Source organism: Choloepus didactylus (genome assembly GCF_015220235.1).
Source record: "Choloepus didactylus isolate mChoDid1 chromosome Y unlocalized genomic scaffold, mChoDid1.pri SUPER_Y_unloc6, whole genome shotgun sequence".
Lineage (NCBI taxonomy): Eukaryota > Metazoa > Chordata > Mammalia > Pilosa > Megalonychidae > Choloepus > Choloepus didactylus.
The window spans coordinates 245,322-263,067 of NW_023637628.1; the positions used below are offsets into that span (position 1 = coordinate 245,322).

General features: G+C 45.7%; 1 long non-coding RNA gene across 2 annotated transcripts in view; it reads left to right on the forward strand.

Moving 5' to 3' along the window:
- The window catches only part of LOC119525978, a 28,411-nt gene extending 14,991 nt beyond the window's left edge, over positions 1-13,420 (forward strand). For both annotated transcript variants that reach the window (XR_005215047.1, XR_005215048.1), the window contains 2 exons: positions 7,803-8,029; positions 13,146-13,420. This is a non-coding gene — a long non-coding RNA (uncharacterized LOC119525978). The remainder of the gene's footprint in view (positions 1-7,802; positions 8,030-13,145) is intronic.
- Positions 13,421-17,746: the final 4,326 nt, after the last annotated feature.

Here is a 17,746-nt window from a genome sequence, read left to right on the forward strand (position 1 = left end):
CAGACCTGGGGTCCCCGGGCATCCCTCAGCTTGTGGCTGCATCACCCCAGCTCTGCTCCATCTTCATGACCTCCTCCTCCTCTGTGTCCCTTATAAGGACACAGACCTTTGCTTTAAGGGCCCGCAGCTAATCCAAAATAATCTGATCTGAAGATCCCCAGCTCAGTGACGCCTATGAAGTCTCATTAGTCAAATAAAGCCACGTTGGCAGGTTGCAGCTGCACATATCCTCTTGGAGCGCTTCCTTCCATTGCAGCAGGGTTCTCCAGGCTTCTGCACATGCGTGGGTTCTGCGTTTGAGGTCCGGAGCGGAGACGACTACCCCGAGCGCTGGAGTCGCCTCCCACTTTGGTTTGCAGCCTCGGTTTAGCAAGGGACCGGAGCCCCCGGTGAAGGGGGCTACTCACGGAGAGCTCTGGCTCTAAAGCAAATCAACAGGATGCTCCGCCGTGGCTCGGATCCTGTCTGCAAGGAGGGGTGAGCACACGGAAGCCTAGTAGTTTGTCCACTGGTCCCCTGGGTTCCCTGTCCCCTTGATGATCCCCTGGAGGAGGAAAAAGACACGCTAAAGCCCTGTCCCCTCCTGTCGCTGACTCACGGAGCTCACGGAACGCTTGGGCGAGGGCTAATTCCAGCCCCGTTCTGACGCACTGGAGCGTCCTGCTGCTTTTTCTGGAATGGTTTCCTGGAGACCTGCTGCTGCAAATCGTGGAAGGAAACTTGCAGCTCCACGGGGGAAGCCGTGGACTATTCCAGGTGGCCCGATGATGGAGCTGGGGAGGGCACTCTAGCTGCGCGCCGGCACACTCACAAGCCACGTGGGATGCACTGCAGCGTCCCCTGAAGAGAAAACACGATGTTTTCTCAGGAAAAATCCTCCTCGGTTGCAAATGCCCGGAGGCATGCACCCAAAAACACCCACTGCTCATCCTCACCTGCCAGGAGAAGGGGACAACCCCAACCCCAAAAAATCATTTCCCGGGGACCTCAGGAGCGCTTCTTTCTCCATGATCTACTCTGGCCAATCCCGACGCCTCGGGAGGCTGTGGTTATCGGTGCCAACGCTGGGAACTTTCAGAGATGATCCGTGGAGACAAGAACACGATGCGCAAACCTCAGCACTCCCTGATTCTGTTCAGCTCTCGTTGGGGCGGGAGAGGCTGCAGATAGTTCTTGCGCGGTGGTCGGGAAACCCCGGTCCGCTCTGTCTTTGGCAAAAGCTGCCCAAGTGCTGTGGATTGAACCATGTCCCCCCACAAAATGTCCAGTCCTAACCACTGTCCATGAGTGGGACCCTATTTGGAAATAGGTTCTTTGAAGGTGAATCAGGTGAGCTGAAGCAAACATGGAGTGGAGGATGGGGCTCTCATCCAATATGACCGGTGTCCTTAGAAGGAGAGGGACATTGGGACAGACAGACAGAGAGGCAGCCATGTGACTGCTGCAGAGCTTGAGTGATGTTACCACAAACCCAGGCAGGGGCTGGGAGTGTGGCCATGCCAACACCTTGAGTTTGGACTTCTGGCTTCCAAACCTGGTAGAAAATAAATAGCTATTTTTTAAAGCCACCCTTGGTTTATGGTATGTTGTTAAATAGCTGGGAGAATCTAAGATGCAGGGTTATGGTCTCAAATGCCTCCTCCCCACGTGCTGTCAAAGGATCCAACATAAAATAAATCCTTGGCCCAAGATGACTGCACATTTATAGGAGAGTCATGACTTCTACATTTTTGAAAATCATAAGCCAAGGAGGGTTTGCATCCTGAACCAGGGGGAAAGGTCCATGGCGAGTGTTTTGGTTTCCTAAAGCTGCCCATGAAATATACCAGAAAAGGGGGTTTATTAACTTACAATTTACAGTTCTGAGGCTGTGAAAAAGTCCAACTCAACACATCAACAGGGTGATACCTGGACTCTGAAGACAGCTGCTGGCATCCAGGGTTCCTCTATTATATGCTGTTCAGTTTGCTAAAGAATGCAAAATACCAGAAGTGGTTTGGCTTTTATAAAGGGGATTTATTAAGTTACAACTTTACAGTTCTAAGGCCATAAAGGTGTCCACACTAAGGCATTAACAAGAGGATACCTTCACTGAAGAAAGGCTGATGGTGTCCGGAACACCTTTGTCATCCAGGAAGGCACGTGGCTGGTGTCTGCTGGTCCTTTGCTCCTGGGTTGTGTTTCAAAATAGCTTTCTCCAAAATGTCTCTGGGCTTCTGTCTCTCTTAGCTTGTTTCTCTCAGCTTGTCTCTCTCAGCTCCTGTGCATCCTTGGTTGTTCTTTCAGGACATTTCTCTCTAAGCATCTGGGGGTCCTCTCTTAGCTTCTCCAGGGCAAACTCTGGGCTTCACCTCTTAGCATTTCCTAGTTCTGGTTTCAAAATGGCTTTCTCCAAAATGTCTCTGGGCTTCTGTCTCTCTTAGCTTCTGTCTCTCAGCCTCTGTGCATCCTTGCTTGTTCTCCCAGAGTGTTTCTCTCTAAGCATCTGGGGATCCTCTCTTAGCTTGTCTGGGGGAAACTCTGGGCTTCATCTCTTAGCTTAGCATCTCCAGAAGTCCTTCTGTCTGCATCTCCAAGCATCTCCAAGTGTCAGTGTCTGTTTTGGCTCTTGAGCTCTCTAAAGGACACCAGTGATCTAATTAAGACCCACCCTGAATGGGCGGAGTCACACCTCCATGGAAATCACCTAATCAAAAGGTCCCACCCACAGTTGGATGGGTCACATCTTAATGGAAACAACCTAATCAAAAGATCCGACCCATAATAGGTCTGCCCCCAGAAGGCTTCATTAAAGAACATGGCCTTTTATGGGGTACATAACAGACTAAAACCATCACACGTGGGAAGGCACATGGCAATGTTTGCTGGCCCTTCTCTCCCAGCTTTCATTGCTTCCAGCTTCTGCCTTCAGTGACTTCCTCTCTGTGTTTTGTGAGTCCTCTCTTAGCTTCTCTAGGCTTTTCTCTGTGAGCATCTCTGAATTTCCTCTCTTAACTTGTGTGTGTCTTTTATAAAGGACTCCAGCAAAAGACTCTCCTTGAACAGGGTGGGTCACACCTCAATTGAACTATCCTAATCAAAAAGTGTCACCCACAATAGATCTGTACCCACAGGAATGGATTAAAAGAACATGGCCTTTTCTGGGGTACATAACACCTCCAAACCAGCACCGAGAGCTCTTTCTGACTGATGATCTCACTTCATTGCACATTCCTGCATACACAAGCTGCTCCCCAATTCTTTTCCTTCCTGGGATCTGCCAAATCACAGTTCCTCAAGATTTCCACAGCCTAATCCCCAGAACCCATGACTATGCACCATCCATGGCAAAAGGCTCTGCAGTTATGGTGAGTCTAAAGAGCTTGAGATTAAAAAATATTGTGGATTATCCAGTGGACTCAAAGCAGTTGTAAAGGTCCTTATTCAACAAAGACAGAGGGTCAGAGTCAGAGAGAGAGTGATTAGAAGATGGTGCTTGCCCTGAAAATGGAGGGACAGGCCTTGAGCCAAGGGATGTAAAGAACACAACTCTGGAAGCTGGAAAAGGCCAGAGAGTGGAATATCCCTGGAGCCTCCGGAATGAACCAGCCCTGCTCACACCTTGACTTTGTTTTGTCATCCAGTGCACCTGATTTCAGACTTAGGAGCTCTGGAACTATCACATAATAAATTTGTCTTATTTTAAGCCACTGCATTTGTGGTGATTTGTTGCAGAAGCAAAAGGAAACGAACATATCTCCCCCAAACCCCACCTATCCATCGGAATGAATGAAATTTATTCTCCATCACTTGTCAATTCACCGTGGACATTTCTTTTAATTTTCTGAGCAGAAGAGTCTCCTCCTCGCCCCTAATTCAGTACAGCATCGAAATTAATCAGAATGCAACCCTTTAGGAGCACCATTCATTAAATTAAGGCTAGCAAAGTAGCCTGCTGGGGAAAACTGAGATTTGCTCCATCAGATCTGCTTTTCCTCTCTCCTGCCCACTGTCCTGAGAATGTGCCCCCCCCCCTCAGGTTCCCCCCACTTGCTCCTTCTCAGCTCCACTCTGCATTTGCAATTCCTACCAATTTAATATCTGCCACACTGTGATGTCTGGAAGTCCCCTGGAAATCAATTGAGCTACATTTACATGGAGACTTGCTTTATCAATTCCAAGTGATCCAGTGCTCAGGTTTCAGCCCGGAAGGTGCCCTGCCCCCACCCCAGGGATCCGCTGCTGGGGCCACAGGATTCACTGATGCCCCACAGCTTCATGAGCCGGGGTTTTAGCTCCATCCTTTGGAAATTCTGCAAGTCACTGTCAGGTTGCATCTTTGTCAATAGAATGATAAACTGGAGAAAAAAAAAAAAGAAAAGAAAAGAAAAAGAAAAACACCTTCCTTAAAAATTAAATAAAATGATTCTATGCCCCCATGCCCTGTCCCCAAGCTTGGATTCTCTGCACATGCTCTCTTTTCGGGGCCATAGGTCATGGCTCTCTTCCCTTGCTCCCCCACGCCAGGCGGCAGAGACCCCTTCCATTCTGAAGCCTTCCAAAAGAGGAATCTGAAATTGCAGCTTTTTGTGAAAAGGCTGGGAGAGATTCCCAATGGGGCCAGCCTCACCTGGGGACAATGGCTTCAAGCTGAGGTCAAGATGATTCTAAGGGCAGGCTTTGAGATGCAGACACTGCTTTGTGCTCCAGCTTGCATTCTCTAGGGGATGTTCCCCAACCCTGCTGTTTCTGCATTAAAAATGCAGCCGCTTCACCTGCCTTCCCTTTCTAGAGCAGATGTCTTGCCCTCTGCACTTGATATTTGGGGCTGCATCATTCTCTGGGAGGCGGCTGTCCCTGGCACTGTAGGAAATCAATCTTCTATCCCTGGCTTCCACCCATTTGATGCCACTAGCATTCTTCCCCTCACTGCAGCTGTGGCAACCAAGAACATCCCCAGATATTTGCAAGGATCCCCTGGAGGACCAAGTCACCCCCACTGGAGAACTTCTGCTCTAGAACAAGATATTCTTTCCATGTAAAAAATATTGCCAAAACCTGCCCCAGCACACATGCACGCACACACACATGCAAACATTCTGCCCCTTCCCCACCCAGCTCAAGCCATGGACCCTTCGATCATTCCACTCATGCCCCAGAGGCTCTGTACTCATGGCTCGTCTGTAGGATGAGGCTCTGCCTGTAGGGATTTGACTGTTCTGTGGGTCACCGCCAAGAGAACAAATCTCCAGCTTTGGGGCAGCCTTCTGGGGATAAAGCTTCCGGATACTGGTAGTTACAGCAAATTATTTCCAAGGAATTGCAGGGCCTCACAGTACAGCAAATCTTTGTTGCCTGGAGCTCAGAGATGCAAATTGCTGCCAAAGGCACAAGAAAGCGTGAGCTCAATCCACCAGGCTTTATTTTCCAGACAACCTGGACTTGGAGGCTGTGCAGTCGGAACTGAGGCGTGCAGAGAATTTTGATGAGAGAGATTTTCCTCCTGGGCTTGGAGTAGGTTGACCCCTGAATTCCAGATGATCCACCGCCCTCAAGGAGAGAGAGTTCAGTGTGTGCTGACTAGAGAAGGCAGAAACATAAAGTAAACTCTATGTGAGGAGCTTTCATAGAGGCTGAACAAGAAATTTCTGCATGGGACACTGTAAGGAAATTGGAGTGCGGGGCCATCAAACATTTTTCCTTTTCTTTCTGCTGAAGATCTGAAACAGTCTTTTACACAACGACAGCCAGATCTTAAAGGAAAGAGAAGGGTGGGGAAAAGTAAAGGTATAAAATCCACTGTATATGAAAACATTTCAAACATTTGTGCTGGGGTGACGCTTTAAAGCCCCCAGACCACACTTGGACAACCAAAGTCTCTAAATGCATCTCTGGTTCCCACTAAATTCTCATTCTCCTGGCCTCCTGGCTTCACTTTTATATCAATTATGACATTTAATTGAAAAGAGCCTTTGGTTTGGGTCAACAGAGCCTTTTTTCTACAGAACTTGCTGAATTATTTTGAGATCTTTAATGAAGCCCTCAGCACAATCATAAAAATTAAATCAACTTTATCATGTCATGAATTTTAACTTCTCAGCATTTTCCCAAAACAGCCACGAAAATGCCTGACTTTTTGCATGCAGTCATTTAATTGTTGTGAGAAATGCTATTTTTCCTCATTAGTCTTTAAAAACGCAGCAAGTATAGATGATACATTATGAACGTAATGTTTTTACATTTGCCTTAAAATGTATCTTTGGAACTTCTTTAGATAATATTGGTTAGAGGTCAGCAAACTTTTTTTCGGGAAAGGACCCCATGGTAAATATTCCTGGCTTATTAAAAAGAACTCGGCACTCTCCTTGTAACAAAAAAGCAGCCCCAGGCAATATGTAAATGAGTGTGCATGGCTGTGTTCCAATAAAGCTTTATTGACAAAAGCTGTGAGTGGGCCATTTGCCAAAAACTCCCGTGGGAGTTCCTATGCTGCCCTGCACCTATTCCAGCCCTCCCTTAAGAACCAAGGTGTTCATACCCCCAACTACTGTATCCCACCCCCCACCCCAGGAAATCCCCTCTGTCTAAGGGAGCTGTTTCACCCACTCTTGGGGGATGGGGGCAGTCTGCTCCCTGCGACTGGCCCTGAGACCCAGCTCAACCTCTCTCTGTGCCCCTCTGGGTCCCCACACTCCCCCTCCCCTTGAACTTCCTACATGCAAGGAAAATCATCATCCTCATGTCAGTACCAAGGTAAGAAAGTTTCCATAACATAGATCCATTGAAACAAGTGCAGAGCCATATTTACACAATTCTGTTTTCTGTAATCTCTACATAGATACGAGAAAGCTTTTGGCAAGATGGCAGATAGAGTCACTTGTTTTACTCTCATCCTTCCAGTGATCTGATTGAATAATGATGGTATCCTAGTTTTCAGATGCTATGGCAAATACCACATGATGAGTTGGCTCAACAGTGGAACTTTGTGGGCTCATGGTTTGGAGACTGGAAGTCTGGCTCTCTCTACGGTCGGTTGTGTTCTGGCTGGCTGGCGGTGCTTGGGTTCCTTGACTTTTCCGTCACATGGCAATGCCTCTTCTTTCTCTTCCTCTTCTGGTGACTTCTATTTCCAGTTCCCCACACTGGCTTTCTCACTGTAAGGACTCCTGTGATAGGATTAAGAGCCACCTTCATTCAGCTGGGTGACCCCTTCTCTAAAAATGACATCTTCAAGAGGTCCCATTTGCAATGGATTCACACCCATAGGAATGGATTAAGATTAAGAGCATGTTTTTTTGTTTTTTTTTTTTCCTCTGGGGTCTACAACTCAACCCACCACAGATGGTGAAGGATACAAAAAGGAGAAAACCTGTTAAAATCTGGAGAACAGTAGTCAGTAGCTTCAGGGGATGTGACAAGAATGAGCAGAGAAAGGTCACAATGGAGTGGCAGGTGTGACCTGCAGGAGGTTGTAGAGGGCGATTAAGGTAGCATGCATGAAGCCCACCTTCAGCTATGCCGGAGATGTGCAACATGGCCGCCAGGGCTGATACAACAATAGCTTAAGTTACCCTCAGCCTTCTTTACGGAAGTAGTTCACACCAAAAGTGCTAGTTCGCCCCAAAAATGCTAACCCTACATCTGCCATCCACCCTAGCAACAGCAGCCACCAATCCTAGACCACCACGAGCCCTTTCTAGCCACTTCCCCTTCTCCTAGAGTATATATGCTCTGCCTCTTCAATAAAGTTTTGCAGCTTGATCAGAAACCTGTCTTGCTGTCATTCCTTGTGTCTCTTGTCCCATACCATTCCTCCCTCACAGGACTCGGAGCCTCCATTGAACGTCCCGCAGGCCGGGACAAACTGGCGCCCAACGTGGGACCCTGAATTCTGTGAGAGACGGAACGCCGCACTCAGGGAGAGAGGTACCTCACACTCACCGCACCCGGGATCACTGCGAGGAAGCACACTCATGAGACAGATCTGTTCAGCAGTCCATCAGTGCCAGCGAAAGGAAGAAACGGGAAGAAGAAAAGAAAGCAACAAAAGGTAAGCCCCCATCCCCAACATGGGACAAGCAATCTCCCAACATGAATTATATATTAGTCAGGTCAAACAATCGCCCGATCAGCACAGTATCGAACCAGAGGCTAAAATTTCTCCCTCTTTGGAGGAACCGGAGGCTAAAATCTCTCCCTCTTTGGAGATCAACTCCCTTCCTCCGTTTCGGCCACCCCCTTACGCACCCGATTTTCCAAAACCATATTCTCATTTTTATCCAGTCACGTCCTTACCTCAGTTTTGCGCTTTGGAAGAGGCCACAGAAAACCTCCGGCTACACGCCGATAACTTTAGAGAAACCTTTAATCAAGAGCGGCTGCGAGCCGCCAATTTGCTCGCCGACCTCCGGTCGGCAACTCAAAGCGTTGCAGCCCTTCTGCTTCCAGAAAACGCCCACTCATCACGTCCCCATTGCAAAGTCTCAGCTTTTCCGGTTACGCATAGTCAGACCCAAGACCCTCAAAATGGCGCCACCGGCTCCCAAATTGGCGATTCTAGTAGTGAAAGCGAGGAAAATGAACAATCAAATCCCCCTAGTTCTAACGAAGAAGAGCAGGAAGAAGCTAGTACTACCTCAACAGTTAAATATAAAAAAACTCAGTTTAAAATATTTAGAAAAATTAAAAAAGGCAGTGAGTGATTATGGCGCTACCGCTCCCTTCACGCTCACCCTATTGGAGAGCCTCAGCCAAAAAGAACTCACTCCTAACGATTGGTCCCAATTAGCCAGAGCTGCCCTGTCCGGCGGTGATTTCCTGTTGTGGAAATCCGATTATGAAGAGCATTGTAAAAAGTATGCCACCAGTAATGCCCGTAAAGCCACCTCTAAAACTTGGACATTAAACAAATTTTTAGGTCAAAGCCCCTACTATCAGAATAATAAGCAGGCTCAATTCCCCCCAGGTCTCCTAGCGCAAATACAAACGGCCGCGCTCAGAGCATGGAAAAAACTTCCGCAAAAGGGTGCCGCCACTGCCTCTCTCGCTAAATTAAGACAGGGGCCCGATGAACTGTATAGCGAATTCCTTAGCCGCCTGCAAAACATGGCTGAGCGCCTATTTGGGGCCAGTGAAAACGAAAGTGATTTTATTAAACACCTAGCCTATGAAAATGCTAATGCTGCCTGCCAAGCAGCAATCCGTCCCTTTCGTAATACCAATCTTAATAATTACATAAAGCTCTGTTCTGGCATTGGGCCCACTCAAACTCTTGGAATAGCCATTGGTGCCACCCTTCAAAATTTTGCAGCGCAGCATAAAAATTTTACGGCACAAGCAAAGCCTCCAACGTGCTATAACTGCAAACAACCTGGCCATTTTTCAAAAAATTGCCCCATGCCACAAACCAGTTCCTTCTTACCCATTACTAATAAACCCCCATTGCCGTCCTCTATTTGTCCCCGCTGTAAAAGAGGGTTTCACTGGGCGTCTGAATGCCATTCTCAGACAGACATAAACGGCCAACCCCTTAAGCCTAAGCCTCAGGGAAACTTCCAATGGGGCCGGCCCCAGGCCCCAACCAGAACGAACCCAGGGGCAGTACGGTTTGTTCAGCCATCCCCAGTCGCAGTACCTGCACTCCCAATCATAAACCACGCTGCTATATCTCAGACTTATGGAGAGCAACAGCAGGGAGCACAGGAATGGACCTCTGTACCACCTCCGAATCAATATTAACCCCAGAAACCAGTCCTCTCCTCATACCAACAGGAGTCTATGGACCTTTACCCCCTAATACCTTTGGTCTTATTCTAGGGAGAGCTAGTGTCACCCTGTGCAGAGTCCAAATCATCCCGGGTGTACTAGATAATGACTTTAAAAGCGAAATAAAAATAATCGCAGCCACCTCAAACAGTATTATCTCTATTCCTTCTGGCACTCGAATAGCCCAACTTATAATACTCCCCATTCAGCACATCAACTCAAACTTCAAAAAACTCCAGCGCCCTACAGAGGCCCCTGGATCTTCCGTTATTTTTTGGGCACAGCCAATATCCCATAATCGGCCCATCTTACGATTAAAATTAAATGGTAAACCATTTGAAGGAATTTTAGACACAGGGGCTGACGCCACAATTATATCCTCAAATCACTGGCCTAAATCCTGGCCTCTCATGGCCGCTGCCACCCACTTACAAGGAATAGGTGAAGCCACAAATCCCCTACAGAGTTCACAAACCCTTAAATGGGAGGATGAGGAAGGAAACACTGGTACAGTTATACCATATGTTATCCCCCATCTCCCCGTTAATCTATGGGGCAGAGATATCTTAACTCAAATGAAAGTTTTTATGTGCAGCCCTAGTGATACAGTTACTACTCAAATGCTCACAATGAATTTTCTCCCTGGCAGAGGCCTAGGCAAAACTAATCAAGGGATAAAACTGCCCATCTCTATAACACCTAATACAGCTAGAACAGGACTTGGGCACCTACAAAATTTACCCTAACGGCCATTGACATCCCTGTACCCCATGCTGAAAAAATTTCCTGGAAATTTACGGAACCAGTGTGGGTTGATCAATGGCCCCTAACTCAGGAAAAAACCTTAGCGGCTATAAAGTTAGTACAGGAACAACTTAATGCCAGACATATTGAACCTACTCAGTCCCCTTGGAACACTCCTATTTTTGTTATAAGAAAAAATCAGGTAAATGGAGACTGCTACAAGACTTGCGCGCCGTAAACAAAGCCATGGTACCCATGGGGGCGCTGCAACCCGGTCTCCCTTCACCAGTTGCTATCCCTATCAACTTTTACAAAATAGTTATAGATTTAAAGGATTGTTTTTTCTCCATACCTCTTCACCCAGAAGACAGGCAATATTTCGCCTTTAGTGTCCCTCAAATCAATTTTCAGGGCCCTATGCCCCGGTTTCAATGGAAAGTCTTACCACAGGGCATGGCCAATAGTCCAACCTTGTGCCAAAAATTTGTCGCTGAGGCCATTAACCCTATCAGACAGCTATGGCCACAAATCTACATTCTTCATTACATGGATGATGTCCTATTAGCAGGTGAGAACGTAGATAAATTACATTTTTGCTTTCAAGACCTTCTTAAAAATTTAACAGCAAAAGGTCAAACCTCAGACCCTTTTTCTTATCTAGGGTTCGAACTTTGGCACCAACAAGTTTTAACACCCGGCATTCAATTGCGAACCTCCCATTTGCTAACGTTGAATGACTTCCAAAAGCTCTTAGGAGACATTCAATGGCTTCGCCCCTACCTAAAACTACCCACTGAAACTCTTCTACCACTCTTTAATATTTTGAAAGGAGACGCAAGTCCCTCCTCTCCCCGAAGCATAACTCCAGAGGCAATGCAAGCGCTTACCATCATAAATCAAGCTATCCAAAATCAAACTTGCTTTCAAATAAACTACCACCAGCCTTTAATTTTTATAATTCTTCATACAATTCACACGCCTACAGGCGTATTCTGGCAATCCAGTTTAAAACAACCAAACGGGCGAGGCCACCCACTACTCTGGGTTCATCTCCCAGCTACTCCAACAAAAGTGCTCTCGCCATACGTTGCTCTTATAGCTGCCCTCATAATTAAAGGCCAGCAAACTAGCTGCCAACTGTTTGGAAAAGATCCCGATTCCCTTATTGTCCCATACACCCAAGATCAAATCCATTGGCTTTTCCAAACCAATGATGAATGGGCTATCGCATGCTCTTCATTCCTCGGCGATATTGATAATCATTACCCAAACGACCCATTAATCCAGTTCGCTAAAATCCATCAATTCACTTTCCCAAAGGTCACTAAAGCAAAACCCATAGACTCTGCTACCTTAGTCTTTACTGATGGTTCAGCAAATGGGACCGCAGCATACGTCATCCAGGGTCAAGCATTTTCCGTGCGCTCTCCCTATACCTCAGCTCAACTTGTCGAGCTCTATGCAGTCCTGCAGGTTTTTTCCCACCTTCAAAACCAAGCTTTTAATTTATACACGGATAGTGCATATATAGCTCAGTCCATACCGCTATTAGAAACAACTCCATTTATCAAACCGTCCACCAATGCAGTCCCCTTATTCTCAAAGCTACAAAAATTAATTCTCAAACGACAGCTCCCTTTCTTCATAGGACACCTCCGTGCCCATCAGAACCTGCCAGGTCCTCTTGTGGAAGGCAATGCGCTAGCAGATGCTGCCACCCAATTAATATGTCCCAATCTTTCTAATTCCCTAACCTTAGCTTCCCAAGCCCATGCCCAACACCACCTAAATGCAAACACCCTCCGCCTAAAATTTAATATTACAAGGGAACAAGCAAGGGAAGTTGTTAAAGCTTGCAAAAACTGTGTAACCCAACTACCAGTCCCTCATTTAGGAGTCAACCCAAAAGGGCTCATCCCAAACAAAATCTGGCAAATGGATGTCACCCATCTTGCTAGTTTTGGGCAACTTAAATATATACATGTCTGTATTGATACGTACAGTGGATTCATGCTAGCTAGTTTGCAATCAGGGGAAGCTTCAAAGCATGTCATCTCTCATTTGCTACATTGCTTCACCGTTTTAGGCCAGCCTAAAACCATTAAAACAGATAATGGACCTGGGTATACTGGAAAAAACTTTCAAACATTCTGTCAGCAATTGCAAATTAAGCACATTACGGGAATACCTTATAATCCCCAAGGACAGGGAATAGTAGAGCGAGCACATCGCACCCTAAAAAATGCCCTGTGCCGTCTAGCTGACAGCACCCTCAATCTCACAAAACAATGCCCCCGAGACCTTTTACATCATGCTCTTTTTGTTCTTAACTTCCTAACTCTGGATAATGAAGGACAGTCTGCAGCTGACAGACATTGGCATCCCAAAGCACAGATGCAGCAAGCCACTGTTATGTGGCATGACCCCTTAACGTCAGAATGGAATGGGCCTGACCCCATTGTCGTTTGGGGACGAGGCTCTGCCTGCATATATGACCAACAAAAGGAAGGCCCTCGCTGGCTTCCAGAAAGACTAATAAGACATGTTAATCCTCCACTATGAAAACAAGCCCCAAAATCCCCCCTTCCCTTTAACAATAACCTTTCCAGGGAACAAACCCCTCCCTGAGAAAAAAATTTTTTCTTTTTCTCTTCCAGCACGTCGCCAACCTTGCTGTAGCCTGCCCAGAACACGCCCAACCTACGTGCAGCCGGCAACCAAAAAAGGCCCAACTTACAGGTGTTGCTGGCCTAAGCACCGGAGCCGCCTCTATTATCCTCCACAACCAAGGCTTCTCCAGCCTGAGAGCTGCTATAGATGAAGATTTAGCCCGCATTGAAACCTCCATCACCCATCTTGAAAAATCCCTTACATCTCTATCAGCAGTTGTTCTCCAAAACAGGAGAGGCTTAGATCTACTTTTCCTTAAGCAAGGAGGGCTTTGTGCTGCACTAAGCGAAGAATGTTGCTTTTACGCTGACCATTCTGGCATAGTTAAAGATTCCATGACCAAACTTAGGGAGGGAATTGAAAACCGCAAACGTGAGCGAGAAACCCAAGGAGGTATCTCCTGGGGACTTAACGGAATCCTCCCTTACCTCCTCCCTATATTAGGCCCCTTTATAACCATACTCCTTATAATATCTTTTGCACCTTGGGCCATAAAAAGAATAATACAGCTAGTTAAGGACCAAGTTAATTCTGCCCTAGGCAAGCCTATTCAAGTGCATTATCACCAGCTTCACCTCGCTGACCAAGGTGTGGATCCAGAAAATCTGCCTGCTACCCACCCTTTCGGGTAAGAAAGCCCCCTCCTACGGGAGCAGCATATAACTCGAAAATATGCTTCTAGCTTATGCTATGATTGGTACCGCTGGGTGCGAGGCAAAGCACTGCAAAGGAGGGTCAAAACAATTAAAGGCCATTTTCGAGCTCCTTGAGAAGTATGCCTCATTTGCATAGGGGTTCACTCTGCACAAATTCCCCTCCCCAGAAAAACAGAAGCCACAAACAACTTGGGGAATGAGGCCTCTACTTCCCCCAGCAGGTTAATGTCAAAAGAATGCTCAATCAGCATTCTTCCTCCATCCTTTTGAAAACAAAGGGAGGAGATGTAGAGGGCGATTAAGGTAGCATGCATGAAGCCCACCTTCAACTATGCCGGAGATGTGCAACATGGCCGCCAGGGCTGATACAACAATAGCTTAAGTTACCCTCAGCCTTCTTTACGGAAGTAGTTCACGCCAAAAGTGCTAGTTCGTGCCAAAAATGCTAACCCTACATCTGCCATCTGCCCTAGCAACAGCAGCCACCAATCCTAGACCACCACGAGCCCTTGCTAGCCACTTCCCCTTCTCCTAGAGTATATATGCTCTGCCTCTTCAATAAAGTTTTGCAGCTTGATCAGAAACCTGTCTTGCTGTCATTCCTCGTGTCTCTTGTCCCATACCATTCCTCCCTCACAGGACCCGGAGCCTCCGTTGAACGTCCCACGGGCCGGGACAGGAGGTGTCCAGTGAGGTTTTAGGTTTAGACTCTGTTGGTATGGATGGGAATGATGGGTGTAATTGAAAGCAGGATGATTTAACTGAGATGACCCTGAAGAATGTCTCCACTTTTATGACCCATCCTGTCTGGGGACACAGAGCTTCTGGTAAACCTCCCATCAGAGAAGTGTCCAACAGATAATCATTACTCATCAGCAGAGTGAAGTCATGCCAATGACCATGAACAGTCCATTTATTCCTAAAGTAGTAACAAAGAAGAGCAACTGATGAAGATCAGACTAAAATGAAAAAGCAGAAACCAGAAAGAGAAAATCTATGATGAACAGAAACGACAACTCATGTAAGTGGAAATAAAGCCATATCTGGAAACCAAAGAGTTTCAGGCAAACAAGCATCTAATTTACATCTTCAGAAATAGTCTGAGATGTTACTGCTGTATCTAAAAGAAAGAACAGGGTTCTTTAAAAAAGGAACAGTCCAGGAAAAGGAAAGAGTCCTTGAAAATGTTTAAATATATTACAATGTTACAGCTACTAATTTTCAATAAAAGTGTTGGAAAACAAAGTCAAGGAGCTCTCCCAGAATATCAGGGCAAAATGACACACCCTAATAATAAAAGATAAATAAGGGCCCAGAGGATGCTTCCAGTAGATCCTTACCTATTGTTCTAGTTTGCTAATGCTGCTGGAATGCAAAACACCAGAAATGGATTGGCTTTTATAAAAGGGGGTTTATTTGGTTACACAGTTACAGTCTTAAGGCCATATAGTGTCCAAGGTAACACATCAGCAATCGGGTACCTTCACTGGAGGATGGCCAATGGTGTCCGGAAAACCTCTGTTAGCTGGGAAGGCATGTAGCTGCGTCTGCTCCAGACTTCTGGTTTCAAAATGTCTTTCTCCCAAGATGTTCCTCTGTAGGCTTCAGCTCCTCAAAAATGTCACTCTTAGTTGCTCTTGGGGCATTTGTCCTCTTTTAGCTTCTCCAGAGCAAAAGTCTGCTTTCAACGGCTGTCTTGAAACTGTCTCTCATATGCAGCTACTCTCTCAGCTCCTGTGCATTCTTCAAAGTGTCCCTCTTGGCTGTAGCAAGCTTGCTTCTTCTGTCTGAGCTTATATAGGGCTCCAGTAAACTACTCAAGGCCAGCACTGAATGGGCGGGGCCACACCTCCATGGAGATTATCCAATCAGAATTATCACAGTGTTGGGTGGGGCACATTTCCATGGAAACAACCTAATCCAAACATTCCAACTTAATCCCCAGTAATATGTCTACCCCCACAAGACTGCATCAAAGAACATGGCTTTTTCTGAGGAACATGCTATAGACAAACCAGTACACCTATCGACCTGAAAGATCAGAAAAAAAAGAGTCCAAGATACTCTCAAATATCTACGAGAAGGGTATTTCCCAGATTTGTTAAAAACATCCATCTTCATTGAGAAAGTCCACCAAGTGCTGAAAAAAAAATTATCAAAAATACTTAGTCATCGTTTCATGGCATTTTAAAAATCCAAACACACAAACCAGATCCTGATGCTCCTAGAGACAAAATTAAAACATGCAAAAGGGCCAGTTACAAAAGGTGCAGACACTGTCATCATTGAGTTCCTCAAGGACAGTGGTGAATACTGGAATCTGAGGAGGTGAAAACTTCTAAGATAACAGGGTGTGTAGAAGGGGAAATATAGCCACACTAGGAATCCCTGGTAAAAGCAGAATAAAGTCATTTTCAGACATGCTGGAAGCAGGGAGCCCATCTACCTTTCTGAGAAAGTTAATTGAGAATCTGCTCCAGGTAAATGAGGGTGGTTGATGACCCACAAGTAGAAAAACTTGAGATTCAGGAACCAGAGGCTCCAGCCTAGCAGCACAGTGTGGGGTTAGTGAAGGTTAGTCCCCTGCCACACAACTCAAGGTCAGTGAGCTCAGACCACAGGGTTTTGGAAGGATATCTCTGCAAATGTGGTTTCCACACAGCAGGGAGTATGAGGGAGATTCTAGATAACTTTGAAAACCAATGGAACATACATTATTCACTTATCAATAAAGAAAACAAGGAAAGGGATTTGACTGGGCAGGAAAAACAAAAAGATACATTTTTAAAAATCTGGCCCACAAAAGAACCAAAAGATATCTGAAACAGTTCTGAGCAATGACCGGAGCATAAGAAAAGAATCCTTTTGAAGCTTGAAGTTTGGAACAATCTCCTCTGAGTGGTACAGTCCTAGAATAATCAAAAAGAAAGTGAAAATTCATGATGGTCCTTAGCAACCTTGTAAATGATATTTACAAGGCCTTAGTAATATAAATACTTAATTTAAAAAAACTTTATTCATCAAAAAATTTTAAAAATACATTTCAAACAAAACAAAGGAATCAGAAAAGCAAATTAAATAAAGTTGATTTTTTAACTTTTAGAAAGATTATATAGACAAAGCACAAAGACTTAATTATGAACTCATGCAGATATGAACAATGCTGACAACATAAAATCCAGGCTACATTTGGAAGTGGGAGTAGACATGAGAGGCAGGGAGCAGTGTGGGAAAAGCCTTTCCATCATCTTCCATGATTGGGGAGGTCAGGAGACAAAGAGGGAAGCTGGTGGCAATTGGAATAAATTTCAGATTGTCACCCAAAGTCACAATGCTAACCATGTGAGAAAATAAACCTGCAATATCATAATTAAAATTAGGCAAAGATGATGGTACCAGGGGGTTGGTTTAAGTGAGCTAAATCCTCCCCTTTCACCACAGGCAGTCAAAAAAATATCTTAAGTGGCTAAATCAATGAAGCAAATATTTAAAATTTGGCGGTCACCAGGGAAGGAACAGAATAAAGAAGGGTCTCATAGAAGTGCCTTCTGGTAGAGGAGATTGTCTAGGGTAGAGGGGTTAGAGCAGTTGCTTGCCATTCATTCTGAGCTCCTTTTTGCAACTCAATTGCCTTTTTATTACTCTTTGGCATATTACATTGCTTAAAACTTTAAGTTTATGTTTCATATCTTTACTTAGGATTAGATGGATAAAATCAGCCTAAAACTCACTATGTGTTTAGGATTAGAGTTTCCAACACTTAGGCAAAAGGTCTCTGAGGGCCAATTGTTGAGGACTTACACTCCTTTGGAAGGTGAGTTCTGTGTTTCAAAAAGAGGTGGGAAGGACGCCTGGGTTGACTTCCTGAAGGCTGTTCTCCAGAATGTTGTCGTCACTACCTGCCTTCCTCTCTCACCCTGGGGGACAGGGAG